Source organism: Pseudophryne corroboree, chromosome 4, assembly GCF_028390025.1.
Source record: "Pseudophryne corroboree isolate aPseCor3 chromosome 4, aPseCor3.hap2, whole genome shotgun sequence".
Classification (NCBI taxonomy): domain Eukaryota; kingdom Metazoa; phylum Chordata; class Amphibia; order Anura; family Myobatrachidae; genus Pseudophryne; species Pseudophryne corroboree.
In genome coordinates this window covers 26,938,007-26,965,636 of record NC_086447.1, presented here as the reverse complement: position 1 = coordinate 26,965,636, position 27,630 = coordinate 26,938,007, and the positions used below count along the sequence as shown (strand labels likewise).

The 27,630-nt window shown below is 32.0% G+C and overlaps 30 non-coding genes across 30 annotated transcripts; all 30 read left to right on the top strand.

Moving 5' to 3' along the window:
• The first annotated feature begins 20 nt into the window (after window positions 1-20).
• On the top strand, window positions 21-93 carry TRNAV-CAC (transfer RNA valine (anticodon CAC)). Its single transcript has one exon. It is a non-coding gene; the product is annotated as a tRNA-Val (tRNA).
• Window positions 94-742: 649 nt separating this feature from the next.
• TRNAV-CAC (transfer RNA valine (anticodon CAC)) lies at window positions 743-815 on the top strand. The gene has a single exon. It is a non-coding gene; the product is annotated as a tRNA-Val (tRNA).
• A 649-nt stretch (window positions 816-1,464) lies between these two features.
• TRNAV-CAC (transfer RNA valine (anticodon CAC)) lies at window positions 1,465-1,537 on the top strand. Its single transcript has one exon. It is a non-coding gene; the product is annotated as a tRNA-Val (tRNA).
• A 649-nt stretch (window positions 1,538-2,186) lies between these two features.
• On the top strand, window positions 2,187-2,259 carry TRNAV-CAC (transfer RNA valine (anticodon CAC)). Its single transcript has one exon. It is a non-coding gene; the product is annotated as a tRNA-Val (tRNA).
• Window positions 2,260-2,908: 649 nt separating this feature from the next.
• Window positions 2,909-2,981, top strand: TRNAV-CAC (transfer RNA valine (anticodon CAC)). The gene has a single exon. It is a non-coding gene; the product is annotated as a tRNA-Val (tRNA).
• A 648-nt stretch (window positions 2,982-3,629) lies between these two features.
• On the top strand, window positions 3,630-3,702 carry TRNAV-CAC (transfer RNA valine (anticodon CAC)). Its single transcript has one exon. It is a non-coding gene; the product is annotated as a tRNA-Val (tRNA).
• A 1,371-nt stretch (window positions 3,703-5,073) lies between these two features.
• On the top strand, window positions 5,074-5,146 carry TRNAV-CAC (transfer RNA valine (anticodon CAC)). The gene has a single exon. It is a non-coding gene; the product is annotated as a tRNA-Val (tRNA).
• Window positions 5,147-5,577: 431 nt separating this feature from the next.
• TRNAV-AAC (transfer RNA valine (anticodon AAC)) lies at window positions 5,578-5,650 on the top strand. Its single transcript has one exon. It is a non-coding gene; the product is annotated as a tRNA-Val (tRNA).
• A 1,372-nt stretch (window positions 5,651-7,022) lies between these two features.
• On the top strand, window positions 7,023-7,095 carry TRNAV-AAC (transfer RNA valine (anticodon AAC)). The gene has a single exon. It is a non-coding gene; the product is annotated as a tRNA-Val (tRNA).
• A 2,313-nt stretch (window positions 7,096-9,408) lies between these two features.
• Window positions 9,409-9,481, top strand: TRNAV-CAC (transfer RNA valine (anticodon CAC)). Its single transcript has one exon. It is a non-coding gene; the product is annotated as a tRNA-Val (tRNA).
• A 649-nt stretch (window positions 9,482-10,130) lies between these two features.
• Window positions 10,131-10,203, top strand: TRNAV-CAC (transfer RNA valine (anticodon CAC)). Its single transcript has one exon. It is a non-coding gene; the product is annotated as a tRNA-Val (tRNA).
• A 649-nt stretch (window positions 10,204-10,852) lies between these two features.
• TRNAV-CAC (transfer RNA valine (anticodon CAC)) lies at window positions 10,853-10,925 on the top strand. The gene has a single exon. It is a non-coding gene; the product is annotated as a tRNA-Val (tRNA).
• Window positions 10,926-11,574: 649 nt separating this feature from the next.
• TRNAV-CAC (transfer RNA valine (anticodon CAC)) lies at window positions 11,575-11,647 on the top strand. The gene has a single exon. It is a non-coding gene; the product is annotated as a tRNA-Val (tRNA).
• A 649-nt stretch (window positions 11,648-12,296) lies between these two features.
• TRNAV-CAC (transfer RNA valine (anticodon CAC)) lies at window positions 12,297-12,369 on the top strand. The gene has a single exon. It is a non-coding gene; the product is annotated as a tRNA-Val (tRNA).
• Window positions 12,370-13,018: 649 nt separating this feature from the next.
• Window positions 13,019-13,091, top strand: TRNAV-CAC (transfer RNA valine (anticodon CAC)). Its single transcript has one exon. It is a non-coding gene; the product is annotated as a tRNA-Val (tRNA).
• A 649-nt stretch (window positions 13,092-13,740) lies between these two features.
• Window positions 13,741-13,813, top strand: TRNAV-CAC (transfer RNA valine (anticodon CAC)). Its single transcript has one exon. It is a non-coding gene; the product is annotated as a tRNA-Val (tRNA).
• A 648-nt stretch (window positions 13,814-14,461) lies between these two features.
• On the top strand, window positions 14,462-14,534 carry TRNAV-CAC (transfer RNA valine (anticodon CAC)). The gene has a single exon. It is a non-coding gene; the product is annotated as a tRNA-Val (tRNA).
• A 1,372-nt stretch (window positions 14,535-15,906) lies between these two features.
• Window positions 15,907-15,979, top strand: TRNAV-CAC (transfer RNA valine (anticodon CAC)). Its single transcript has one exon. It is a non-coding gene; the product is annotated as a tRNA-Val (tRNA).
• Window positions 15,980-16,411: 432 nt separating this feature from the next.
• On the top strand, window positions 16,412-16,484 carry TRNAV-AAC (transfer RNA valine (anticodon AAC)). Its single transcript has one exon. It is a non-coding gene; the product is annotated as a tRNA-Val (tRNA).
• Window positions 16,485-17,856: 1,372 nt separating this feature from the next.
• On the top strand, window positions 17,857-17,929 carry TRNAV-AAC (transfer RNA valine (anticodon AAC)). Its single transcript has one exon. It is a non-coding gene; the product is annotated as a tRNA-Val (tRNA).
• A 2,313-nt stretch (window positions 17,930-20,242) lies between these two features.
• Window positions 20,243-20,315, top strand: TRNAV-CAC (transfer RNA valine (anticodon CAC)). Its single transcript has one exon. It is a non-coding gene; the product is annotated as a tRNA-Val (tRNA).
• Window positions 20,316-20,964: 649 nt separating this feature from the next.
• On the top strand, window positions 20,965-21,037 carry TRNAV-CAC (transfer RNA valine (anticodon CAC)). The gene has a single exon. It is a non-coding gene; the product is annotated as a tRNA-Val (tRNA).
• A 649-nt stretch (window positions 21,038-21,686) lies between these two features.
• Window positions 21,687-21,759, top strand: TRNAV-CAC (transfer RNA valine (anticodon CAC)). The gene has a single exon. It is a non-coding gene; the product is annotated as a tRNA-Val (tRNA).
• Window positions 21,760-22,408: 649 nt separating this feature from the next.
• TRNAV-CAC (transfer RNA valine (anticodon CAC)) lies at window positions 22,409-22,481 on the top strand. The gene has a single exon. It is a non-coding gene; the product is annotated as a tRNA-Val (tRNA).
• A 649-nt stretch (window positions 22,482-23,130) lies between these two features.
• Window positions 23,131-23,203, top strand: TRNAV-CAC (transfer RNA valine (anticodon CAC)). Its single transcript has one exon. It is a non-coding gene; the product is annotated as a tRNA-Val (tRNA).
• A 648-nt stretch (window positions 23,204-23,851) lies between these two features.
• Window positions 23,852-23,924, top strand: TRNAV-CAC (transfer RNA valine (anticodon CAC)). The gene has a single exon. It is a non-coding gene; the product is annotated as a tRNA-Val (tRNA).
• A 1,371-nt stretch (window positions 23,925-25,295) lies between these two features.
• On the top strand, window positions 25,296-25,368 carry TRNAV-CAC (transfer RNA valine (anticodon CAC)). Its single transcript has one exon. It is a non-coding gene; the product is annotated as a tRNA-Val (tRNA).
• A 431-nt stretch (window positions 25,369-25,799) lies between these two features.
• TRNAV-AAC (transfer RNA valine (anticodon AAC)) lies at window positions 25,800-25,872 on the top strand. Its single transcript has one exon. It is a non-coding gene; the product is annotated as a tRNA-Val (tRNA).
• Window positions 25,873-26,739: 867 nt separating this feature from the next.
• Window positions 26,740-26,812, top strand: TRNAV-CAC (transfer RNA valine (anticodon CAC)). Its single transcript has one exon. It is a non-coding gene; the product is annotated as a tRNA-Val (tRNA).
• A 431-nt stretch (window positions 26,813-27,243) lies between these two features.
• Window positions 27,244-27,316, top strand: TRNAV-AAC (transfer RNA valine (anticodon AAC)). Its single transcript has one exon. It is a non-coding gene; the product is annotated as a tRNA-Val (tRNA).
• The last annotated feature ends 314 nt before the right edge of the window (window positions 27,317-27,630 follow it).

The window sequence follows — 27,630 nt, the reverse complement described above, 5'->3', positions numbered from 1 at the left end:
GGAGATGCTGTTTTCATGTAGTTTCTGTAGTGTAGTGGTTATCACGTTCGCCTCACACGCGAAAGGTCCCCAGTTCGAAACTGGGCAGAAACATGTTTTGTTACCTAAACACTTTGAATTCAATAATTTATATTTTGATAACTATCTACTGTTGCATTGCTCAATGAAAAAGCAAGCAAAAATCATATTGCAGAATATCAAAAGTCAATTTCCCTTCTACCATGCATATTGGATGGTGTTGCATTCATGAAGTACCAGTAGTGTAGTATTATTCACATTTAGCCAATATGCATAAGGTTCCCCTTCAAAATTGGTCAGAAATACATTAAAAATAGATTTTTTTATTAAATACAATGATCAGAACTATTAATAAGTGAATGTGTCCTCTTGAAATGCAAAGTGGAAAAAATAGCATAGAAATTATTAGAAAATAGAAAAATAAGTTTAGAAAAAAAAATTCTAAGAAAACGGTTTGCCAATGGTACTTCCCGACTCCATAGTGATGAGATCTTCAAAAGTCAGTTTCTGTATTGTAGTGGTTATCACATTCGCCTAAAACACAAAAGGTCCCCAGTTCGAAACTGGGCAGAAATATGCTGTTATCTTTAGAATTTTAATACAAAGGATTTTTGGTTGAAATGCCAAATAAAAATGCAATCATATAAAAAGTTTATTTCAGAATCCCATAATGTATGTCAAAGATCATTTTTTATTGGATGGCGGGAGATGCTGTTTCCATGTAGTTTCTGTAGTGTAGTGGTTATCACGTTCGCCTCACACGCGAAAGGTCCCCAGTTCGAAACTGGGCAAAAACATATTTTGTCACCTAAACACTTTGAATTCAATAATTTATATTTTGATAACTATCTACTGTTGCATTGCTCAACGAAAAAGCAAGCAAAAATCATATTGCAGAATATCAAAAGTCAATTTCCCTTCTACCATGCATATTGGATGGTGTTGCATTCATGAAGTACCTGTAGTGTAGTATTATTCACATTTAGCCAATATGCATAAGGTTCCCCTTCAAAATTGGTCAGAAATACATTAAAAATAGATTTTTTTATTAAATACAATGATCAGAACTATTAATAAGTGAATGTGTCCTCTTGAAATGCAAAGTGGAAAAAATAGCATAGAAATTATTAGAAAATAGAAAAATAAGTTTAGAAAAAAAAATTCTAAGAAAACGGTTTGCCAATGGTACTTCCCGACTCGATAGTGATGAGATCTTCAAAAGTCAGTTTCTGTATTGTAGTGGTTATCACATTCGCCTAAAACACAAAAGGTTCCCAGTTCGAAACTGGGCAGAAATATGCTGTTATCTTTAGAATTTTAATACAAAGGATTTTTGGTTGAAATGCCAAATAAAAATGCAATCATATAAAAAGTTTATTTCAGAATGCCATAATGTATGTCAAAGATCATTTTTTAGTGGATGGCGGGAGATGCTGTTTTCATGTAGTTTCTGTAGTGTAGTGGTTATCACATTCGCCTCACACGCGAAAGGTCCCCAGTTCGAAACTGGGCAGAAACATGTTTTGTTACCTAAACACTTTGAATTCAATAATTTATATTTTGATAACTATCTACTGTTGCATTGCTCAATGAAAAAGCAAGCAAAAATCATATTGCAGAATATCAAAAGTCAATTTCCCTTCTACCATGCATATTGGATGGTGTTGCATTCATGAAGTACCAGTAGTGTAGTATTATTCACATTTAGCCAATATGCATAAGGTTCCCCTTCAAAATTGGTCAGAAATACATTAAAAATAGATTTTTTTATTAAATACAATGATCAGAACTATTAATAAGTGAATGTGTCCTCTTGAAATGCAAAGTGGAAAAAATAGCATAGAAATTATTAGAAAATAGAAAAATAAGTTTAGAAAAAAAAATTCTAAGAAAACGGTTTGCCAATGGTACTTCCCGACTCCATAGTGATGAGATCTTCAAAAGTCAGTTTCTGTATTGTAGTGGTTATCACATTCGCCTAAAACACAAAAGGTCCCCAGTTCGAAACTGGGCAGAAATATGCTGTTATCTTTAGAATTTTAATACAAAGGATTTTTGGTTGAAATGCCAAATAAAAATGCAATCATATAAAAAGTTTATTTCAGAATCCCATAATGTATGTCAAAGATCATTTTTTATTGGATGGCGGGAGATGCTGTTTCCATGTAGTTTCTGTAGTGTAGTGGTTATCACGTTCGCCTCACACGTGATAGGTCCCCAGTTCGAAACTGGGCAGAAACATATTTTGTCACCTAAACACTTTGAATTCAATAATTTATATTTTGATAACTATCTACTGTTGCATTGCTCAATGAAAAAGCAAGCAAAAATCATATTGCAGAATATCAAAAGTCAATTTCCCTTCTACCATGCATATTGGATGGTGTTGCATTCATGAAGTACCTGTAGTGTAGTATTATTCACATTTAGCCAATATGCATAAGGTTCCCCTTCAAAATTGGTCAGAAATACATTAAAAATAGATTTTTTTATTAAATACAATGATCAGAACTATTAATAAGTGAATGTGTCCTCTTGAAATGCAAAGTGGAAAAAATAGCATAGAAATTATTAGAAAATAGAAAAATAAGTTTAGAAAAAAAAATTCTAAGAAAACGGTTTGCCAATGGTACTTCCCGACTCGATAGTGATGAGATCTTCAAAAGTCAGTTTCTGTATTGTAGTGGTTATCACATTCGCCTAAAACACAAAAGGTCCCCAGTTCGAAACTGGGCAGAAATATGCTGTTATCTTTAGAATTTTAATACAAAGGATTTTTGGCTGAAATGCCAAATAAAAATGCAATCATATAAAAAGTTTATTTCAGAATGCCATAATGTATGTCAAAGATCATTTTTTAGTGGATGGCGGGAGATGCTGTTTCCATGTAGTTTCTGTAGTGTAGTGGTTATCACGTTCGCCTCACACGCGAAAGGTCCCCAGTTCGAAACTGGGCAGAAACATGTTTTGTTACCTAAACACTTTGAATTCAATAATTTATATTTTGATAACTATCTACTGTTGCATTGCTCAATGAAAAAGCAAGCAAAAATCATATTGCAGAATATCAAAAGTCAATTTCCCTTCTACCATGCATATTGGATGGTGTTGCATTCATGAAGTACCAGTAGTGTAGTATTATTCACATTTAGCCAATATGCATAAGGTTCCCCTTCAAAATTGGTCAGAAATACATTAAAAATAGATTTTTTTATTAAATACAATGATCAGAACTATTAATAAGTGAATGTGTCCTCTTGAAATGCAAAGTGGAAAAAATAGCATAGAAATTATTAGAAAATAGAAAAATAAGTTTAGAAAAAAAAATTCTAAGAAAACGGTTTGCCAATGGTACTTCCTGACTCCATAGTGATGAGATCTTCAAAAGTCAGTTTCTGTATTGTAGTGGTTATCCCATGCGCCTAAAACACAAAAGGTCCCCAGTTCGAAACTGGACAGAAATATGCTGTTATCTTTAGAATTTTAAAACAAGGGATTTTTGGTTGAAATGCCAAATAAAAATGCAATCATATAAAAAGTTTATTTCAGAATGCATAATGTATGTCAAAGATAATTTTTTATTGGATGGCGGTAGATCCTGTTTCCATGTAGTTCCTGTAGTGTAGGGGTTATCACGTTCGCCTCACACGCGAAAGGTCCCCAGTTCGAAACTGGGCAGAAGCATATTTTGTTACCTAAACACTTTGAATTCAATAATTTATATTTTGATAACTATCTTCTGTTGCATTGCTCAATAAAAAAGCAAGCAAAAAATTCATATTGCAGAATATCAAAAGTCAATTTCCCTTCTACCATGCATATTGGATGGTGTTGCATTCATGAAGTACCTGTAGTGTAGAGTTATTCACATTTACCCAATATGCATAAGGTCCCCCTTCAAAATTGATCAGAAATACATTAAAAAAAGATTTTTTTAGTAAATACAATCATCAGAATTGATAATAAGTGAATGTGTCCTCTTGAAATGCAAAGTGGAAAAATAGCGTCAAAATTATTAGAAAATAGGAAAAAAAGTTAAGAAAAAATTATATTTCTAAGAAAATCATATGTCATTTGTACTTCCAGACTAGATAGTAATGCAATCCACGAGAGTCAGTTTCTGTAGTGTTGTGGTTATCACGTTCGCCTAACACGCGAAAGGTCCCAAGTTTGAAACTTGACAGAAACAATCTTTTAGCTTTAGAATTTTAAAACAATTAATTTTTGGGTAAAATGCTCAATAAAAATACAATCAGATAAAAAGTTTATTTTAGCATGCAATACTGAATGTCAAAGATAATTTTTTAATGGATGGTGGTCGCAAATTTTTCATGTAGTATCTGTAGTGTAGTGATTTCATGTTTGCCTCACACGTGAGAGGTCCCCAGTTCGAAATTGGCAGAAACATATTTTGTTACCTAAACACTTTGAATTCAAAAATTTATATTTTGATAACTATATACTGTTGCATTTCTCAATGAAAAAGCAAGCAAAAAATCATATTGCAGAATATCAAAAGTCAATTTCCCTTCTACCATGCATATTGGATGGTGTTGCATTCATGAGGTACCTGTAGTGTAGTATTATTCACATTTAGCCAATATGCATAAGGTTCCCCTTCAAAATTGGTCAGAAATACATTAAAAATAGATTTTTTTATTAAATACAATGATCAGAACTATTAATAAGTGAATGTGTCCTCTTGAAATGCAAAGTGGAAAAAATAGCATAGAAATTATTAGAAAATAGAAAAATAAGTTTAGAAAAAAATTCTAAGAAAACGGTTTGCCAATGGTACTTCCCGACTCGATAGTGATGAGATCTTCAAAAGTCAGTTTCTGTATTGTAGTGGTTATCACATTCGCCTAAAACACAAAAGGTCCCCAGTTCGAAACTGGGCAGAAATATGCTGTTATTTTTAGAATTTTAAAACAAGTGATTTTTGGTTGAAATGCCAAATAAAAATGCAATCATATAAAAAGTTTATTTCAGAATGCCATAATGTATGTCAAAGATCATTTTTTATTGGATGGCGGGAGATGCTGTTTCCATGTAGTTTCTGTAGTGTAGTGGTTATCACGTTTACCTCACACGCGAAAGGTCCCCAGTTCGAAACTGGGCAGAAGCATGTTTTGTTACCTAAACACTTTAAATTCAATAATTTATATTTTGATAACTATCTACTGTTGCATTGCTCAATGAAAAAGCAAGCAAAAATCATATTGCAGAATATCAAAAGTCAATTTCCTTTCTACCATGCATATTGGATGGTGTTGCATTCATGAAGTACCTGTAGTGTAGAGTTATTCACATTTACCCAATATGCATAAGGTCCCCCTTCAAAATTTGTCAGAAATACATTAAAAAAAGATTTTTTTTAGTAAATACAATGATCAGAATTGATAATAAGTGAATGTGTCCTCTTGAAATGCAAAGTGGAAAAATAGCGTCAAAATTATTAGAAAATAGGAAAAAAAGTTTAGAAAAAATTATGTTTCTAAGAAAACCATGTGTCATTTGTACTTCCAGAATAGATATTGATGAAATCCACGAGAGTCAGTTTCTGTAGTGTAGTGGTTATCATGTTCGCCTAACACGCGAAACGTCCCCAGTTTGAAACTGGGCAGAAACAATCTTTTAGCTTTAGAATTTTAAAACAATGAATTTTTGGGTAAAATTCTCAATAAAAATACAATCAGATAAAAAGTTTATTTTAGCATGCCATACTGAATGTCAAAGATCATTTTTTATTGGATGGCGGTCGCAAATTTTTCATGTAGTATCTGTAGTGAAGTGATTTCATGTTTGCCTTACACGTGAAAGGTCCCCATTTCGAAATTGGCAGAAACATATTTTGTTACCTAAACACTTTGAATTCAATCATTTATATTTTGATAACTATATACTGTTGCATTGCTCAATGAAAAAGCAAACAAAAAATCATATTGCAGAATATCAAAAGTCAATTTCCCTTCTGCCATGCATATTGGATGGTGTTGCATTCATGAAGTACCTGTAGTGTAGTATTATTCACATTTAGCCAATATGCATAAGGTTCCCCTTCAAAATTGGTCAGAAAACATTAAAAAAAGATTTTTTTATTAAATACAATGATCATAACTATTAATAAGTGAATGTGTCCTCTTGAAATGCAAAGTGGAAAAAATAGCATAGAAATTATTAGAAAATAGAAAAATAAGTTTAGAAAAAAAAAATTCTAAGAAAACGGTTTGCCAATGGTACTTCCCGACTCGATAGTGATGAGATCTTCAAAAGTCAGTTTCTGTATTGTAGTGGTTATTACATTCGCCTAAAACACAAAAGGTCCCCAGTTCGAAACTGGGCAGAAATATGCTGTTATCTTTAGAATTTTAAAACAAGGGATTTTTGGTTGAAATGCCAAATAAAAATGCAATCATATAAAAAGTTTATTTCAGAATGCCATAATGTATGTCAAAGATAATTTTTTATTGGATGGCGGGAGATTCTGTTTCCATGTAGTTTCTGTAGTGTAGTGGTTTTAACGTTCACTTCACACACGAAAGGTCCCCAGTTCGAAACTGGGCAGAAACATCTTTTGTTACCTAAACACTTTGAATTAAATAATTTATATTTTGATAACTATCTACTGTTGCATTGCTCAATGAAAAAGCAAGCAAAAAAAATCATATTGCAGAATATCAAAAGTCAATTTCCCTTCTACCATGCATATTGGATGGTGTTGCATTCATGAAATACCTGTAGTGTAGAGTTATTCACATTTACCCAATATGCATAAGGTCCCCCTTCAAAATTGGTCAGAAATACATTAAAAAAAGATTTTTTAGTAAATACAATGATCAGAATTGATAATAAGTGAATGTGTCCTCTTGAAATGCAAAGTGGAAAAATAGCGTCAAAATTATTAGAAAATAGGAAAAAAGTTTAGAAAAAATGATATTTCTAAGAAAAGCATGTGTCATTTGTACTTCCAGACTAGATAGTGATAGGATCCACGATAGTCAGTTTCTGTAGTGTAGTGGTTATCACATTCGCCTAACACGCAAAAGGTCCCCAATTCGAAACTGGGCAGAAACTATCTTTTAGCTTTAGAATTTTAAAACAATGAATTTTTGGGTAAAATGCTCAATAAAAATACAATCAGATAAAAAGTTTATTTTAGCATGCCATACTGAATGTCAAAGATTATTTCTTATTGGATGATGGTCGCAAATTTTATGTAGTATCTGTAGCGTAGTGATTTCATGTTTGCCTCACACGCGAAAGGTCCCCAGTTCGAAATTGGCAGAAACATATTTTGTTACCTAAACACTTTGAATTCAATAATTTATATTTTGGTAACTATATACTGTTGCATTGCTCAATGAAAAAGCAAGCAAAAAAATCATATTGCAGAATATCAAAAGTCAATTTCCCGTCTACCATGCATATTAGATAGTGTTGCAATCATGAAGTACCTGTAGTGTAGTATTATTCACATTTAGCCAATATGCATAAGGTTCCCCTTCAAAATTGGTCAGAAATACATTAAAAATAGATTTTTTTATTAAATACAATGATCAGAACTATTAATAAGTGAATGTGTCCTCTTGAAATGCAAAGTGAAAAAAATAGCATAGAAATTATTAGAAAATAGAAAAATAAGTTTAGAAAAAAAAATTCTAAGAAAACGGTTTGCCAATGGTACTTCCCGACTCCATAGTGATGAGATCTTCAAAAGTCAGTTTCTGTATTGTAGTGGTTATCACATGCGCCTTAAACACAAAAGGTCCCCAGTTCGAAACTGGGCAAAAATATGCTGTTATCTTTAGAATTTTAAAACAAGGGATTTTTGGTTGAAATGCCAAATAAAAATGCAATCATATAAAAATTTTATTTCAGAATGCCATAATGTATGTCAAAGATAATTTTTTACTGGATGGCGGTAGATATTGTTTCCATGTAATTCCTGTAGTGTAGTGGTTATCACGTTTGCCTCACATGCGAAAGGTTCTCAGTTCGAAACTGGGCAGTAACTTATTTTGTTACCTAAACACTTTGAATTCAATCATTTATATTTTGATAACTATCTACTGTTGCATTGCTCAATGAAAAAGCAAGCAAAAATCATATTGCAGAATATCAAAAGTAAATTTCCCTTCTACCATGCATATTGGATGGTGTTGCATTCATGAAATACCTGTAGCGTAGAGTTATTCACATTTACCCAATATGCATACGGTCCCCCTTCAAAATTGGTCAGAAATACATAAAAAAAAATATTTTTTTAGTAAATACAATGATCAGAATTGATAATAAGTGAATGTGTCCTCTTGAAATGCAAAGTGGAAAAATAGCGTCAAAATTATTAGAAAATAGGAAAAAAAGTTTAGAAAAAAATATATTTCTAAGAAAAGCATGTGTCATTTGTACTTCCAGACTAGATAGTGATGGGATCCACAACAGTCAGTTTCTGTAGTGTAGTGGTTATCACGTTCACCTAACACGCGAAAGGTCCAGAGTTCGAAACTGGGCAGAAACAATCTTTCAGCTTAAGAATTTTAAAACAATGAATTTTTGGGTAAAATGCTCAATAAAAATACAATCAGATAAAAAGTTTATTTTAGCATGCCATACTGAATGTCAAAGATCATTTTTTATTGGATGGTGGTCACAAATTTTTCATGTAGTATCTGTAGTGTAGTGATTTCATGTTTGCCTCACATGTGAAAGGTCCCCAGTTCGAAATTGGCAGAAACATATTTTGTTACCTAAACACTTTTAATTCAATAATTTATATTTTGATAACTATATACTGTAGCATTGCTCAATGAAAAAGCAAGCAAAAAAATCATATTGCAGAATATCAAAAGTCAATTTCCCTTCTACCATGCATATTGGATGGTGTTGCATTCATGAAGTACCTGTAGTGTAGTATTATTCACATTTAGCCAATATGCATAAGGTTCCCCTTCAAAATTGGTCAGAAATACATTAAAAATAGATTTTTTTATTAAATACAATGATCAGAACTATTAATAAGTGAATGTGTCCTCTTGAAATGCAAAGTGGAAAAAATAGCATAGAAATTATTAGAAAATAGAAAAATAAGTTTAGAAAAAAAAATTCTAAGAAAACGGTTTGCCAATGGTACTTCCCGACTCGATAGTGATGAGATCTTCAAATGTCAGTTTCTGTATTGTAGTGGTTATCACATTCGCCTAAAACACAAAAGGTTCCCAGTTCGAAACTGGGCAGAAATATGCTGTTATCTTTAGAATTTTAATACAAAGGATTTTTGGTTGAAATGCCAAATAAAAATGCAATCATATAAAAAGTTTATTTCAGAATGCCATAATGTATGTCAAAGATCATTTTTTAGTGGATGGCGGGAGATGCTGTTTTCATGTAGTTTCTGTAGTGTAGTGGTTATCACGTTCGCCTCACACGCGAAAGGTCCCCAGTTCGAAACTGGGAAGAAACATGTTTTGTTACCTAAACACTTTGAATTCAATAATTTATATTTTGATAACTATCTACTGTTGCATTGCTCAATGAAAAAGCAAGCAAAAATCATATTGCAGAATATCAAAAGTCAATTTCCCTTCTACCATGCATATTGGATGGTGTTGCATTCATGAAGTACCAGTAGTGTAGTATTATTCACATTTAGCCAATATGCATAAGGTTCCCCTTCAAAATTGGTCAGAAATACATTAAAAATAGATTTTTTTATTAAATACAATGATCAGAACTATTAATAAGTGAATGTGTCCTCTTGAAATGCAAAGTGGAAAAAATAGCATAGAAATTATTAGAAAATAGAAAAATAAGTTTAGAAAAAAAAATTCTAAGAAAACGGTTTGCCAATGGTACTTCCCGACTCCATAGTGATGAGATCTTCAAAAGTCAGTTTCTGTATTGTAGTGGTTATCACATTCGCCTAAAACACAAAAGGTCCCCAGTTCGAAACTGGGCAGAAATATGCTGTTATCTTTAGAATTTTAATACAAAGGATTTTTGGTTGAAATGCCAAATAAAAATGCAATCATATAAAAAGTTTATTTCAGAATCCCATAATGTATGTCAAAGATCATTTTTTATTGGATGGCGGGAGATGCTGTTTCCATGTAGTTTCTGTAGTGTAGTGGTTATCACGTTCGCCTCACACGTGATAGGTCCCCAGTTCGAAACTGGGCAGAAACATATTTTGTCACCTAAACACTTTGAATTCAATAATTTATATTTTGATAACTATCTACTGTTGCATTGCTCAATGAAAAAGCAAGCAAAAATCATATTGCAGAATATCAAAAGTCAATTTCCCTTCTACCATGCATATTGGATGGTGTTGCATTCATGAAGTACCTGTAGTGTAGTATTATTCACATTTAGCCAATATGCATAAGGTTCCCCTTCAAAATTGGTCAGAAATACATTAAAAATAGATTTTTTTATTAAATACAATGATCAGAACTATTAATAAGTGAATGTGTCCTCTTGAAATGCAAAGTGGAAAAAATAGCATAGAAATTATTAGAAAATAGAAAAATAAGTTTAGAAAAAAAAATTCTAAGAAAACGGTTTGCCAATGGTACTTCCCGACTCGATAGTGATGAGATCTTCAAAAGTCAGTTTCTGTATTGTAGTGGTTATCACATTCGCCTAAAACACAAAAGGTCCCCAGTTCGAAACTGGGCAGAAATATGCTGTTATCTTTAGAATTTTAATACAAAGGATTTTTGGTTGAAATGCCAAATAAAAATGCAATCATATAAAAAGTTTATTTCAGAATGCCATAATGTATGTCAAAGATCATTTTTTAGTGGATGGCGGGAGATGCTGTTTTCATGTAGTTTCTGTAGTGTAGTGGTTATCACGTTCGCCTCACACGCGAAAGGTCCCCAGTTCGAAACTGGGCAGAAACATGTTTTGTTACCTAAACACTTTGAATTCAATAATTTATATTTTGATAACTATCTACTGTTGCATTGCTCAATGAAAAAGCAAGCAAAAATCATATTGCAGAATATCAAAAGTCAATTTCCCTTCTACCATGCATATTGGATGGTGTTGCATTCATGAAGTACCAGTAGTGTAGTATTATTCACATTTAGCCAATATGCATAAGGTTCCCCTTCAAAATTGGTCAGAAATACATTAAAAATAGATTTTTTTATTAAATACAATGATCAGAACTATTAATAAGTGAATGTGTCCTCTTGAAATGCAAAGTGGAAAAAATAGCATAGAAATTATTAGAAAATAGAAAAATAAGTTTAGAAAAAAAAATTCTAAGAAAACGGTTTGCCAATGGTACTTCCCGACTCCATAGTGATGAGATCTTCAAAAGTCAGTTTCTGTATTGTAGTGGTTATCACATTCGCCTAAAACACAAAAGGTCCCCAGTTCGAAACTGGGCAGAAATATGCTGTTATCTTTAGAATTTTAATACAAAGGATTTTTGGTTGAAATGCCAAATAAAAATGCAATCATATAAAAAGTTTATTTCAGAATCCCATAATGTATGTCAAAGATCATTTTTTATTGGATGGCGGGAGATGCTGTTTCCATGTAGTTTCTGTAGTGTAGTGGTTATCACGTTCGCCTCACACGTGATAGGTCCCCAGTTCGAAACTGGGCAGAAACATATTTTGTCACCTAAACACTTTGAATTCAATAATTTATATTTTGATAACTATCTACTGTTGCATTGCTCAATGAAAAAGCAAGCAAAAATCATATTGCAGAATATCAAAAGTCAATTTCCCTTCTACCATGCATATTGGATGGTGTTGCATTCATGAAGTACCTGTAGTGTAGTATTATTCACATTTAGCCAATATGCATAAGGTTCCCCTTCAAAATTGGTCAGAAATACATTAAAAATAGATTTTTTTATTAAATACAATGATCAGAACTATTAATAAGTGAATGTGTCCTCTTGAAATGCAAAGTGGAAAAAATAGCATAGAAATTATTAGAAAATAGAAAAATAAGTTTAGAAAAAAAAATTCTAAGAAAACGGTTTGCCAATGGTACTTCCCGACTCGATAGTGATGAGATCTTCAAAAGTCAGTTTCTGTATTGTAGTGGTTATCACATTCGCCTAAAACACAAAAGGTCCCCAGTTCGAAACTGGGCAGAAATATGCTGTTATCTTTAGAATTTTAATACAAAGGATTTTTGGTTGAAATGCCAAATAAAAATGCAATCATATAAAAAGTTTATTTCAGAATGCCATAATGTATGTCAAAGATCATTTTTTAGTGGATGGCGGGAGATGCTGTTTTCATGTAGTTTCTGTAGTGTAGTGGTTATCACGTTCGCCTCACACGCGAAAGGTCCCCAGTTCGAAACTGGGCAGAAACATGTTTTGTTACCTAAACACTTTGAATTCAATAATTTATATTTTGATAACTATCTACTGTTGCATTGCTCAATGAAAAAGCAAGCAAAAATCATATTGCAGAATATCAAAAGTCAATTTCCCTTCTACCATGCATATTGGATGGTGTTGCATTCATGAAGTACCAGTAGTGTAGTATTATTCACATTTAGCCAATATGCATAAGGTTCCCCTTCAAAATTGGTCAGAAATACATTAAAAATAGATTTTTTTATTAAATACAATGATCAGAACTATTAATAAGTGAATGTGTCCTCTTGAAATGCAAAGTGGAAAAAATAGCATAGAAATTATTAGAAAATAGAAAAATAAGTTTAGAAAAAAAAATTCTAAGAAAACGGTTTGCCAATGGTACTTCCCGACTCCATAGTGATGAGATCTTCAAAAGTCAGTTTCTGTATTGTAGTGGTTATCACATTCGCCTAAAACACAAAAGGTCCCCAGTTCGAAACTGGGCAGAAATATGCTGTTATCTTTAGAATTTTAATACAAAGGATTTTTGGTTGAAATGCCAAATAAAAATGCAATCATATAAAAAGTTTATTTCAGAATCCCATAATGTATGTCAAAGATCATTTTTTATTGGATGGCGGGAGATGCTGTTTCCATGTAGTTTCTGTAGTGTAGTGGTTATCACGTTCGCCTCACACGTGATAGGTCCCCAGTTCGAAACTGGGCAGAAACATATTTTGTCACCTAAACACTTTGAATTCAATAATTTATATTTTGATAACTATCTACTGTTGCATTGCTCAATGAAAAAGCAAGCAAAAATCATATTGCAGAATATCAAAAGTCAATTTCCCTTCTACCATGCATATTGGATGGTGTTGCATTCATGAAGTACCTGTAGTGTAGTATTATTCACATTTAGCCAATATGCATAAGGTTCCCCTTCAAAATTGGTCAGAAATACATTAAAAATAGATTTTTTTATTAAATACAATGATCAGAACTATTAATAAGTGAATGTGTCCTCTTGAAATGCAAAGTGGAAAAAATAGCATAGAAATTATTAGAAAATAGAAAAATAAGTTTAGAAAAAAAAATTCTAAGAAAACGGTTTGCCAATGGTACTTCCCGACTCGATAGTGATGAGATCTTCAAAAGTCAGTTTCTGTATTGTAGTGGTTATCACATTCGCCTAAAACACAAAAGGTCCCCAGTTCGAAACTGGGCAGAAATATGCTGTTATCTTTAGAATTTTAATACAAAGGATTTTTGGCTGAAATGCCAAATAAAAATGCAATCATATAAAAAGTTTATTTCAGAATGCCATAATGTATGTCAAAGATCATTTTTTAGTGGATGGCGGGAGATGCTGTTTCCATGTAGTTTCTGTAGTGTAGTGGTTATCACGTTCGCCTCACACGCGAAAGGTCCCCAGTTCGAAACTGGGCAGAAACATGTTTTGTTACCTAAACACTTTGAATTCAATAATTTATATTTTGATAACTATCTACTGTTGCATTGCTCAATGAAAAAGCAAGCAAAAATCATATTGCAGAATATCAAAAGTCAATTTCCCTTCTACCATGCATATTGGATGGTGTTGCATTCATGAAGTACCAGTAGTGTAGTATTATTCACATTTAGCCAATATGCATAAGGTTCCCCTTCAAAATTGGTCAGAAATACATTAAAAATAGATTTTTTTATTAAATACAATGATCAGAACTATTAATAAGTGAATGTGTCCTCTTGAAATGCAAAGTGGAAAAAATAGCATAGAAATTATTAGAAAATAGAAAAATAAGTTTAGAAAAAAAAATTCTAAGAAAACGGTTTGCCAATGGTACTTCCTGACTCCATAGTGATGAGATCTTCAAAAGTCAGTTTCTGTATTGTAGTGGTTATCCCATGCGCCTAAAACACAAAAGGTCCCCAGTTCGAAACTGGACAGAAATATGCTGTTATCTTTAGAATTTTAAAACAAGGGATTTTTGGTTGAAATGCCAAATAAAAATGCAATCATATAAAAAGTTTATTTCAGAATGCATAATGTATGTCAAAGATAATTTTTTATTGGATGGCGGTAGATCCTGTTTCCATGTAGTTCCTGTAGTGTAGGGGTTATCACGTTCGCCTCACACGCGAAAGGTCCCCAGTTCGAAACTGGGCAGAAACATATTTTGTTACCTAAACACTTTGAATTCAATAATTTATATTTTGATAACTATCTTCTGTTGCATTGCTCAATAAAAAAGCAAGCAAAAAATTCATATTGCAGAATATCAAAAGTCAATTTCCCTTCTACCATGCATATTGGATGGTGTTGCATTCATGAAGTACCTGTAGTGTAGAGTTATTCACATTTACCCAATATGCATAAGGTCCCCCTTCAAAATTGATCAGAAATACATTAAAAAAAGATTTTTTTAGTAAATACAATCATCAGAATTGATAATAAGTGAATGTGTCCTCTTGAAATGCAAAGTGGAAAAATAGCGTCAAAATTATTAGAAAATAGGAAAAAAAGTTAAGAAAAAATTATATTTCTAAGAAAATCATATGTCATTTGTACTTCCAGACTAGATAGTAATGCAATCCACGAGAGTCAGTTTCTGTAGTGTTGTGGTTATCACGTTCGCCTAACACGCGAAAGGTCCCAAGTTTGAAACTTGACAGAAACAATCTTTTAGCTTTAGAATTTTAAAACAATTAATTTTTGGGTAAAATCCTCAATAAAAATACAATCAGATAAAAAGTTTATTTTAGCATGCAATACTGAATGTCAAAGATAATTTTTTAATGGATGGTGGTCGCAAATTTTTCATGTAGTATCTGTAGTGTAGTGATTTCATGTTTGCCTCACACGTGAGAGGTCCCCAGTTCGAAATTGGCAGAAACATATTTTGTTACCTAAACACTTTGAATTCAAAAATTTATATTTTGATAACTATATACTGTTGCATTTCTCAATGAAAAAGCAAGCAAAAAATCATATTGCAGAATATCAAAAGTCAATTTCCCTTCTACCATGCATATTGGATGGTGTTGCATTCATGAGGTACCTGTAGTGTAGTATTATTCACATTTAGCCAATATGCATAAGGTTCCCCTTCAAAATTGGTCAGAAATACATTAAAAATAGATTTTTTTATTAAATACAATGATCAGAACTATTAATAAGTGAATGTGTCCTCTTGAAATGCAAAGTGGAAAAAATAGCATAGAAATTATTAGAAAATAGAAAAATAAGTTTAGAAAAAAAATTCTAAGAAAACGGTTTGCCAATGGTACTTCCCGACTCGATAGTGATGAGATCTTCAAAAGTCAGTTTCTGTATTGTAGTGGTTATCACATTCGCCTAAAACACAAAAGGTCCCCAGTTCGAAACTGGGCAGAAATATGCTGTTATTTTTAGAATTTTAAAACAAGTGATTTTTGGTTGAAATGCCAAATAAAAATGCAATCATATAAAAAGTTTATTTCAGAATGCCATAATGTATGTCAAAGATCATTTTTTAGTGGATGGCGGGAGATGCTGTTTTCATGTAGTTTCTGTAGTGTAGTGGTTATCACGTTCGCCTCACACGCGAAAGGTCCCCAGTTCGAAACTGGGCAGAAACATGTTTTGTTACCTAAACACTTTAAATTCAATAATTTATATTTTGATAACTATCTACTGTTGCATTGCTCAATGAAAAAGCAAGCAAAAATCATATTGCAGAATATCAAAAGTCAATTTCCTTTCTACCATGCATATTGGATGGTGTTGCATTCATGAAGTACCTGTAGTGTAGAGTTATTCACATTTACCCAATATGCATAAGGTCCCCCTTCAAAATTTGTCAGAAATACATTAAAAAAAGATTTTTTTTTAGTAAATACAATGATCAGAATTGATAATAAGTGAATGTGTCCTCTTGAAATGCAAAGTGGAAAAATAGCGTCAAAATTATTAGAAAATAGGAAAAAAAGTTTAGAAAAAATTATGTTTCTAAGAAAACCATGTGTCATTTGTACTTCCAGAATAGATATTGATGAAATCCACGAGAGTCAGTTTCTGTAGTGTAGTGGTTATCATGTTCGCCTAACACGCGAAACGTCCCCAGTTTGAAACTGGGCAGAAACAATCTTTTAGCTTTAGAATTTTAAAACAATGAATTTTTGGGTAAAATTCTCAATAAAAATACAATCAGATAAAAAGTTTATTTTAGCATGCCATACTGAATGTCAAAGATCATTTTTTATTGGATGGCGGTCGCAAATTTTTCATGTAGTATCTGTAGTGAAGTGATTTCATGTTTGCCTTACACGTGAAAGGTCCCCATTTCGAAATTGGCAGAAACATATTTTGTTACCTAAACACTTTGAATTCAATCATTTATATTTTGATAACTATATACTGTTGCATTGCTCAATGAAAAAGCAAACAAAAAATCATATTGCAGAATATCAAAAGTCAATTTCCCTTCTGCCATGCATATTGGATGGTGTTGCATTCATGAAGTACCTGTAGTGTAGTATTATTCACATTTAGCCAATATGCATAAGGTTCCCCTTCAAAATTGGTCAGAAAACATTAAAAAAAGATTTTTTTATTAAATACAATGATCATAACTATTAATAAGTGAATGTGTCCTCTTGAAATGCAAAGTGGAAAAAATAGCATAGAAATTATTAGAAAATAGAAAAATAAGTTTAGAAAAAAAAAATTCTAAGAAAACGGTTTGCCAATGGTACTTCCCGACTCGATAGTGATGAGATCTTCAAAAGTCAGTTTCTGTATTGTAGTGGTTATTACATTCGCCTAAAACACAAAAGGTCCCCAGTTCGAAACTGGGCAGAAATATGCTGTTATCTTTAGAATTTTAAAACAAGGGATTTTTGGTTGAAATGCCAAATAAAAATGCAATCATATAAAAAGTTTATTTCAGAATGCCATAATGTATGTCAAAGATAATTTTTTATTGGATGGCGGGAGATTCTGTTTCCATGTAGTTTCTGTAGTGTAGTGGTTTTAACGTTCACTTCACACACGAAAGGTCCCCAGTTCGAAACTGGGCAGAAACATCTTTTGTTACCTAAACACTTTGAATTAAATAATTTATATTTTGATAACTATCTACTGTTGCATTGCTCAATGAAAAAGCAAGCAAAAAAAATCATATTGCAGAATATCAAAAGTCAATTTCCCTTCTACCATGCATATTGGATGGTGTTGCATTCATGAAATACCTGTAGTGTAGAGTTATTCACATTTACCCAATATGCATAAGGTCCCCCTTCAAAATTGGTCAGAAATACATTAAAAAAAGATTTTTTAGTAAATACAATGATCAGAATTGATAATAAGTGAATGTGTCCTCTTGAAATGCAAAGTGGAAAAATAGCGTCAAAATTATTAGAAAATAGGAAAAAAGTTTAGAAAAAATGATATTTCTAAGAAAAGCATGTGTCATTTGTACTTCCAGACTAGATAGTGATAGGATCCACGATAGTCAGTTTCTGTAGTGTAGTGGTTATCACATTCGCCTAACACGCAAAAGGTCCCCAATTCGAAACTGGGCAGAAACTATCTTTTAGCTTTAGAATTTTAAAACAATGAATTTTTGGGTAAAATGCTCAATAAAAATACAATCAGATAAAAAGTTTATTTTAGCATGCCATACTGAATGTCAAAGATTATTTCTTATTGGATGATGGTCGCAAATTTTATGTAGTATCTGTAGCGTAGTGATTTCATGTTTGCCTCACACGCGAAAGGTCCCCAGTTCGAAATTGGCAGAAACATATTTTGTTACCTAAACACTTTGAATTCAATAATTTATATTTTGGTAACTATATACTGTTGCATTGCTCAATGAAAAAGCAAGCAAAAAAATCATATTGCAGAATATCAAAAGTCAATTTCCCGTCTACCATGCATATTAGATAGTGTTGCAATCATGAAGTACCTGTAGTGTAGTATTATTCACATTTAGCCAATATGCATAAGGTTCCCCTTCAAAATTGGTCAGAAATACATTAAAAATAGATTTTTTTATTAAATACAATGATCAGAACTATTAATAAGTGAATGTGTCCTCTTGAAATGCAAAGTGAAAAAAATAGCATAGAAATTATTAGAAAATAGAAAAATAAGTTTAGAAAAAAAAATTCTAAGAAAACGGTTTGCCAATGGTACTTCCCGACTCCATAGTGATGAGATCTTCAAAAGTCAGTTTCTGTATTGTAGTGGTTATCACATGCGCCTTAAACACAAAAGGTCCCCAGTTCGAAACTGGGCAAAAATATGCTGTTATCTTTAGAATTTTAAAACAAGGGATTTTTGGTTGAAATGCCAAATAAAAATGCAATCATATAAAAATTTTATTTCAGAATGCCATAATGTATGTCAAAGATAATTTTTTACTGGATGGCGGTAGATATTGTTTCCATGTAATTCCTGTAGTGTAGTGGTTATCACGTTTGCCTCACATGCGAAAGGTTCTCAGTTCGAAACTGGGCAGTAACTTATTTTGTTACCTAAACACTTTGAATTCAATCATTTATATTTTGATAACTATCTACTGTTGCATTGCTCAATGAAAAAGCAAGCAAAAATCATATTGCAGAATATCAAAAGTAAATTTCCCTTCTACCATGCATATTGGATGGTGTTGCATTCATGAAATACCTGTAGCGTAGAGTTATTCACATTTACCCAATATGCATACGGTCCCCCTTCAAAATTGGTCAGAAATACATAAAAAAAAATATTTTTTTAGTAAATACAATGATCAGAATTGATAATAAGTGAATGTGTCCTCTTGAAATGCAAAGTGGAAAAATAGCGTCAAAATTATTAGAAAATAGGAAAAAAAGTTTAGAAAAAAATATATTTCTAAGAAAAGCATGTGTCATTTGTACTTCCAGACTAGATAGTGATGGGATCCACAACAGTCAGTTTCTGTAGTGTAGTGGTTATCACGTTCACCTAACACGCGAAAGGTCCAGAGTTCGAAACTGGGCAGAAACAATCTTTCAGCTTAAGAATTTTAAAACAATGAATTTTTGGGTAAAATGCTCAATAAAAATACAATCAGATAAAAAGTTTATTTTAGCATGCCATACTGAATGTCAAAGATCATTTTTTATTGGATGGTGGTCACAAATTTTTCATGTAGTATCTGTAGTGTAGTGATTTCATGTTTGCCTCACATGTGAAAGGTCCCCAGTTCGAAATTGGCAGAAACATATTTTGTTACCTAAACACTTTTAATTCAATAATTTATATTTTGATAACTATATACTGTAGCATTGCTCAATGAAAAAGCAAGCAAAAAAATCATATTGCAGAATATCAAAAGTCAATTTCCCTTCTACCATGCATATTGGATGGTGTTGCATTCATGAAGTACCTGTAGTGTAGTATTATTCACATTTAGCCAATATGCATAAGGTTCCCCTTCAAAATTGGTCAGAAATACATTAAAAATAGATTTTTTTATTAAATACAATGATCAGAACTATTAATAAGTGAATGTGTCCTCTTGAAATGCAAAGTGGAAAAAATAGCATAGAAATTATTAGAAAATAGAAAAATAAGTTTAGAAAAAAAAATTCTAAGAAAACGGTTTGCCAATGGTACTTCCCGACTCGATAGTGATGAGATCTTCAAATGTCAGTTTCTGTATTGTAGTGGTTATCACATTCGCCTAAAACACAAAAGGTTCCCAGTTCGAAACTGGGCAGAAATATGCTGTTATCTTTAGAATTTTAATACAAAGGATTTTTGGTTGAAATGCCAAATAAAAATGCAATCATATAAAAAGTTTATTTCAGAATGCCATAATGTATGTCAAAGATCATTTTTTAGTGGATGGCGGGAGATGCTGTTTTCATGTAGTTTCTGTAGTGTAGTGGTTATCACGTTCGCCTCACACGCGAAAGGTCCCCAGTTCGAAACTGGGCAGAAACATGTTTTGTTACCTAAACACTTTGAATTCAATAATTTATATTTTGATAACTATCTACTGTTGCATTGCTCAATGAAAAAGCAAGCAAAAATCATATTGCAGAATATCAAAAGTCAATTTCCCTTCTACCATGCATATTGGATGGTGTTGCATTCATGAAGTACCAGTAGTGTAGTATTATTCACATTTAGCCAATATGCATAAGGTTCCCCTTCAAAATTGGTCAGAAATACATTAAAAATAGATTTTTTTATTAAATACAATGATCAGAACTATTAATAAGTGAATGTGTCCTCTTGAAATGCAAAGTGGAAAAAATAGCATAGAAATTATTAGAAAATAGAAAAATAAGTTTAGAAAAAAAAATTCTAAGAAAACGGTTTGCCAATGGTACTTCCCGACTCCATAGTGATGAGATCTTCAAAAGTCAGTTTCTGTATTGTAGTGGTTATCACATTCGCCTAAAACACAAAAGGTCCCCAGTTCGAAACTGGGCAGAAATATGCTGTTATCTTTAGAATTTTAATACAAAGGATTTTTGGTTGAAATGCCAAATAAAAATGCAATCATATAAAAAGTTTATTTCAGAATCCCATAATGTATGTCAAAGATCATTTTTTATTGGATGGCGGGAGATGCTGTTTCCATGTAGTTTCTGTAGTGTAGTGGTTATCACGTTCGCCTCACACGTGATAGGTCCCCAGTTCGAAACTGGGCAGAAACATATTTTGTCACCTAAACACTTTGAATTCAATAATTTATATTTTGATAACTATCTACTGTTGCATTGCTCAATGAAAAAGCAAGCAAAAATCATATTGCAGAATATCAAAAGTCAATTTCCCTTCTACCATGCATATTGGATGGTGTTGCATTCATGAAGTACCTGTAGTGTAGTATTATTCACATTTAGCCAATATGCATAAGGTTCCCCTTCAAAATTGGTCAGAAATACATTAAAAATAGATTTTTTTATTAAATACAATGATCAGAACTATTAATAAGTGAATGTGTCCTCTTGAAATGCAAAGTGGAAAAAATAGCATAGAAATTATTAGAAAATAGAAAAATAAGTTTAGAAAAAAAAATTCTAAGAAAACGGTTTGCCAATGGTACTTCCCGACTCGATAGTGATGAGATCTTCAAAAGTCAGTTTCTGTATTGTAGTGGTTATCACATTCGCCTAAAACACAAAAGGTCCCCAGTTCGAAACTGGGCAGAAATATGCTGTTATCTTTAGAATTTTAATACAAAGGATTTTTGGTTGAAATGCCAAATAAAAATGCAATCATATAAAAAGTTTATTTCAGAATGCCATAATGTATGTCAAAGATCATTTTTTAGTGGATGGCGGGAGATGCTGTTTTCATGTAGTTTCTGTAGTGTAGTGGTTATCACGTTCGCCTCACACGCGAAAGGTCCCCAGTTCGAAACTGGGCAGAGACATGTTTTGTTACCTAAACACTTTGAATTCAATAATTTATATTTTGATAACTATCTACTGTTGCATTGCTCAATGAAAAAGCAAGCAAAAATCATATTGCAGAATATCAAAAGTCAATTTCCCTTCTACCATGCATATTGGATGGTGTTGCATTCATGAAGTACCAGTAGTGTAGTATTATTCACATTTAGCCAATATGCATAAGGTTCCCCTTCAAAATTGGTCAGAAATACATTAAAAATAGATTTTTTTATTAAATACAATGATCAGAACTATTAATAAGTGAATGTGTCCTCTTGAAATGCAAAGTGGAAAAAATAGCATAGAAATTATTAGAAAATAGAAAAATAAGTTTAGAAAAAAAAATTCTAAGAAAACGGTTTGCCAATGGTACTTCCCGACTCCATAGTGATGAGATCTTCAAAAGTCAGTTTCTGTATTGTAGTGGTTATCACATTCGCCTAAAACACAAAAGGTCCCCAGTTCGAAACTGGGCAGAAATATGCTGTTATCTTTAGAATTTTAATACAAAGGATTTTTGGTTGAAATGCCAAATAAAAATGCAATCATATAAAAAGTTTATTTCAGAATCCCATAATGTATGTCAAAGATCATTTTTTATTGGATGGCGGGAGATGCTGTTTCCATGTAGTTTCTGTAGTGTAGTGGTTATCACGTTCGCCTCACACGTGATAGGTCCCCAGTTCGAAACTGGGCAGAAACATATTTTGTCACCTAAACACTTTGAATTCAATAATTTATATTTTGATAACTATCTACTGTTGCATTGCTCAATGAAAAAGCAAGCAAAAATCATATTGCAGAATATCAAAAGTCAATTTCCCTTCTACCATGCATATTGGATGGTGTTGCATTCATGAAGTACCTGTAGTGTAGTATTATTCACATTTAGCCAATATGCATAAGGTTCCCCTTCAAAATTGGTCAGAAATACATTAAAAATAGATTTTTTTATTAAATACAATGATCAGAACTATTAATAAGTGAATGTGTCCTCTTGAAATGCAAAGTGGAAAAAATAGCATAGAAATTATTAGAAAATAGAAAAATAAGTTTAGAAAAAAAAATTCTAAGAAAACGGTTTGCCAATGGTACTTCCCGACTCGATAGTGATGAGATCTTCAAAAGTCAGTTTCTGTATTGTAGTGGTTATCACATTCGCCTAAAACACAAAAGGTCCCCAGTTCGAAACTGGGCAGAAATATGCTGTTATCTTTAGAATTTTAATACAAAGGATTTTTGGCTGAAATGCCAAATAAAAATGCAATCATATAAAAAGTTTATTTCAGAATGCCATAATGTATGTCAAAGATCATTTTTTAGTGGATGGCGGGAGATGCTGTTTCCATGTAGTTTCTGTAGTGTAGTGGTTATCACGTTCGCCTCACACGCGAAAGGTCCCCAGTTCGAAACTGGGCAGAAACATGTTTTGTTACCTAAACACTTTGAATTCAATAATTTATATTTTGATAACTATCTACTGTTGCATTGCTCAATGAAAAAGCAAGCAAAAATCATATTGCAGAATATCAAAAGTCAATTTCCCTTCTACCATGCATATTGGATGGTGTTGCATTCATGAAGTACCAGTAGTGTAGTATTATTCACATTTAGCCAATATGCATAAGGTTCCCCTTCAAAATTGGTCAGAAATACATTAAAAATAGATTTTTTTATTAAATACAATGATCAGAACTATTAATAAGTGAATGTGTCCTCTTGAAATGCAAAGTGGAAAAAATAGCATAGAAATTATTAGAAAATAGAAAAATAAGTTTAGAAAAAAAAATTCTAAGAAAACGGTTTGCCAATGGTACTTCCTGACTCCATAGTGATGAGATCTTCAAAAGTCAGTTTCTGTATTGTAGTGGTTATCCCATGCACCTAAAACACAAAAGGTCCCCAGTTCGAAACTGGACAGAAATATGCTGTTATCTTTAGAATTTTAAAACAAGGGATTTTTGGTTGAAATGCCAAATAAAAATGCAATCATATAAAAAGTTTATTTCAGAATGCATAATGTATGTCAAAGATAATTTTTTATTGGATGGCAGTAGATCCTGTTTCCATGTAGTTCCTGTAGTGTAGGGGTTATCACGTTCGCCTCACACGCGAAAGGTCCCCAGTTCGAAACTGGGCAGAAACATATTTTGTTACCTAAACACTTTGAATTCAATAATTTATATTTTGATAACTATCTTCTGTTGCATTGCTCAATAAAAAAGCAAGCAAAACATTCATATTGCAGAATATCAAAAGTCAATTTCCCTTCTACCATGCATATTGGATGGTGTTGCATTCATGAAGTACCTGTAGTGTAGAGTTATTCACATTTACCCAATATGCATAAGGTCCCCCTTCAAAATTGATCAGAAATACATTAAAAAAAGATTTTTTTAGTAAATACAATCATCAGAATTGATAATAAGTGAATGTGTCCTCTTGAAATGCAAAGTGGAAAAATAGCGTCAAAATTATTAGAAAATAGGAAAAAAAGTTAAGAAAAAATTATATTTCTAAGAAAATCATATGTCATTTGTACTTCCAGACTAGATAGTAATGCAATCCACGAGAGTCAGTTTCTGTAGTGTTGTGGTTATCACGTTCGCCTAACACGCGAAAGGTCCCAAGTTTGAAACTTGACAGAAACAATCTTTTAGCTTTAGAATTTTAAAACAATTAATTTTTGGGTAAAATGCTCAATAAAAATACAATCAGATAAAAAGTTTATTTTAGCATGCAATACTGAATGTCAAAGATAATTTTTTAATGGATGGTGGTCGCAAATTTTTCATGTAGTATCTGTAGTGTAGTGATTTCATGTTTGCCTCACACGTGAGAGGTCCCCAGTTCGAAATTGGCAGAAACATATTTTGTTACCTAAACACTTTGAATTCAAAAATTTATATTTTGATAACTATATACTGTTGCATTTCTCAATGAAAAAGCAAGCAAAAAATCATATTGCAGAATATCAAAAGTCAATTTCCCTTCTACCATGCATATTGGATGGTGTTGCATTCATGAGGTACCTGTAGTGTAGTATTATTCACATTTAGCCAATATGCATAAGGTTCCCCTTCAAAATTGGTCAGAAATACATTAAAAATAGATTTTTTTATTAAATACAATGATCAGAACTATTAATAAGTGAATGTGTCCTCTTGAAATGCAAAGTGGAAAAAATAGCATAGAAATTATTAGAAAATAGAAAAATAAGTTTAGAAAAAAAATTCTAAGAAAACGGTTTGCCAATGGTACTTCCCGACTCGATAGTGATGAGATCTTCAAAAGTCAGTTTCTGTATTGTAGTGGTTATCACATTCGCCTAAAACACAAAAGGTCCCCAGTTCGAAACTGGGCAGAAATATGCTGTTATTTTTAGAATTTTAAAACAAGTGATTTTTGGTTGAAATGCCAAATAAAATGCAATCATATAAAAAGTTTATTTCAGAATGCCATAATGTATGTCAAAGATCATTTTTTATTGGATGGCGGGAGATGCTGTTTCCATGTAGTTTCTGTAGTGTAGTGGTTATCACGTTTACCTCACACGCGAAAGGTCCCCAGTTCGAAACTGGGCAGAAGCATGTTTTGTTACCTAAACACTTTAAATTCAATAATTTATATTTTGATAACTATCTACTGTTGCATTGCTCAATGAAAAAGCAAGCAAAAATCATATTGCAGAATATCAAAAGTCAATTTCCTTTCTACCATGCATATTGGATGGTGTTGCATTCATGAAGTACCTGTAGTGTAGAGTTATTCACATTTACCCAATATGCATAAGGTCCCCCTTCAAAATTTGTCAGAAATACATTAAAAAAAGATTTTTTTTAGTAAATACAATGATCAGAATTGATAATAAGTGAATGTGTCCTCTTGAAATGCAAAGTGGAAAAATAGCGTCAAAATTATTAGAAAATAGGAAAAAAAGTTTAGAAAAAATTATGTTTCTAAGAAAACCATGTGTCATTTGTACTTCCAGAATAGATATTGATGAAATCCACGAGAGTCAGTTTCTGTAGTGTAGTGGTTATCATGTTCGCCTAACACGCGAAACGTCCCCAGTTTGAAACTGGGCAGAAACAATCTTTTAGCTTTAGAATTTTAAAACAATGAATTTTTGGGTAAAATTCTCAATAAAAATACAATCAGATAAAAAGTTTATTTTAGCATGCCATACTGAATGTCAAAGATCATTTTTTATTGGATGGCGGTCGCAAATTTTTCATGTAGTATCTGTAGTGAAGTGATTTCATGTTTGCCTTACACGTGAAAGGTCCCCATTTCGAAATTGGCAGAAACATATTTTGTTACCTAAACACTTTGAATTCAATCATTTATATTTTGATAACTATATACTGTTGCATTGCTCAATGAAAAAGCAAACAAAAAATCATATTGCAGAATATCAAAAGTCAATTTCCCTTCTGCCATGCATATTGGATGGTGTTGCATTCATGAAGTACCTGTAGTGTAGTATTATTCACATTTAGCCAATATGCATAAGGTTCCCCTTCAAAATTGGTCAGAAAACATTAAAAAAAGATTTTTTTATTAAATACAATGATCATAACTATTAATAAGTGAATGTGTCCTCTTGAAATGCAAAGTGGAAAAAATAGCATAGAAATTATTAGAAAATAGAAAAATAAGTTTAGAAAAAAAAATTCTAAGAAAACGGTTTGCCAATGGTACTTCCCGACTCCATAGTGATGAGATCTTCAAAAGTCAGTTTCTGTATTGTAGTGGTTATTACATTCGCCTAAAACACAAAAGGTCCCCAGTTCGAAACTGGGCAGAAATATGCTGTTATCTTTAGAATTTTAAAACAAGGGATTTTTGGTTGAAATGCCAAATAAAAATGCAATCATATAAAAAGTTTATTTCAGAATGCCATAATGTATGTCAAAGATAATTTTTTATTGGATGGCGGGAGATTCTGTTTCCATGTAGTTTCTGTAGTGTAGTGGTTTTCACGTTCACTTCACACACGAAAGGTCCCCAGTTCGAAACTGGGCAGAAACATCTTTTGTTACCTAAACACTTTGAATTAAATAATTTATATTTTGATAACTATCTACTGTTGCATTGCTCAATGAAAAAGCAAGCAAAAAAAATCATATTGCAGAATATCAAAAGTCAATTTCCCTTCTACCATGCATATTGGATGGTGTTGCATTCATGAAATACCTGTAGTGTAGAGTTATTCACATTTACCCAATATGCATAAGGTCCCCCTTCAAAATTGGTCAGAAATACATTAAAAAAAGATTTTTTAGTAAATACAATGATCAGAATTGATAATAAGTGAATGTGTCCTCTTGAAATGCAAAGTGGAAAAATAGCGTCAAAATTATTAGAAAATAGGAAAAAAGTTTAGAAAAAATGATATTTCTAAGAAAAGCATGTGTCATTTGTACTTCCAGACTAGATAGTGATAGGATCCACGATAGTCAGTTTCTGTAGTGTAGTGGTTATCACATTCGCCTAACACGCAAAAGGTCCCCAATTCGAAACTGGGCAGAAACTATCTTTTAGCTTTAGAATTTTAAAACAATGAATTTTTGGGTAAAATGCTCAATAAAAATACAATCAGATAAAAAGTTTATTTTAGCATGCCATACTGAATGTCAAAGATTATTTCTTATTGGATGATGGTCGCAAATTTTATGTAGTATCTGTAGCGTAGTGATTTCATGTTTGCCTCACACGCGAAAGGTCCCCAGTTCGAAATTGGCAGAAACATATTTTGTTACCTAAACACTTTGAATTCAATAATTTATATTTTGGTAACTATATACTGTTGCATTGCTCAATGAAAAAGCAAGCAAAAAAATCATATT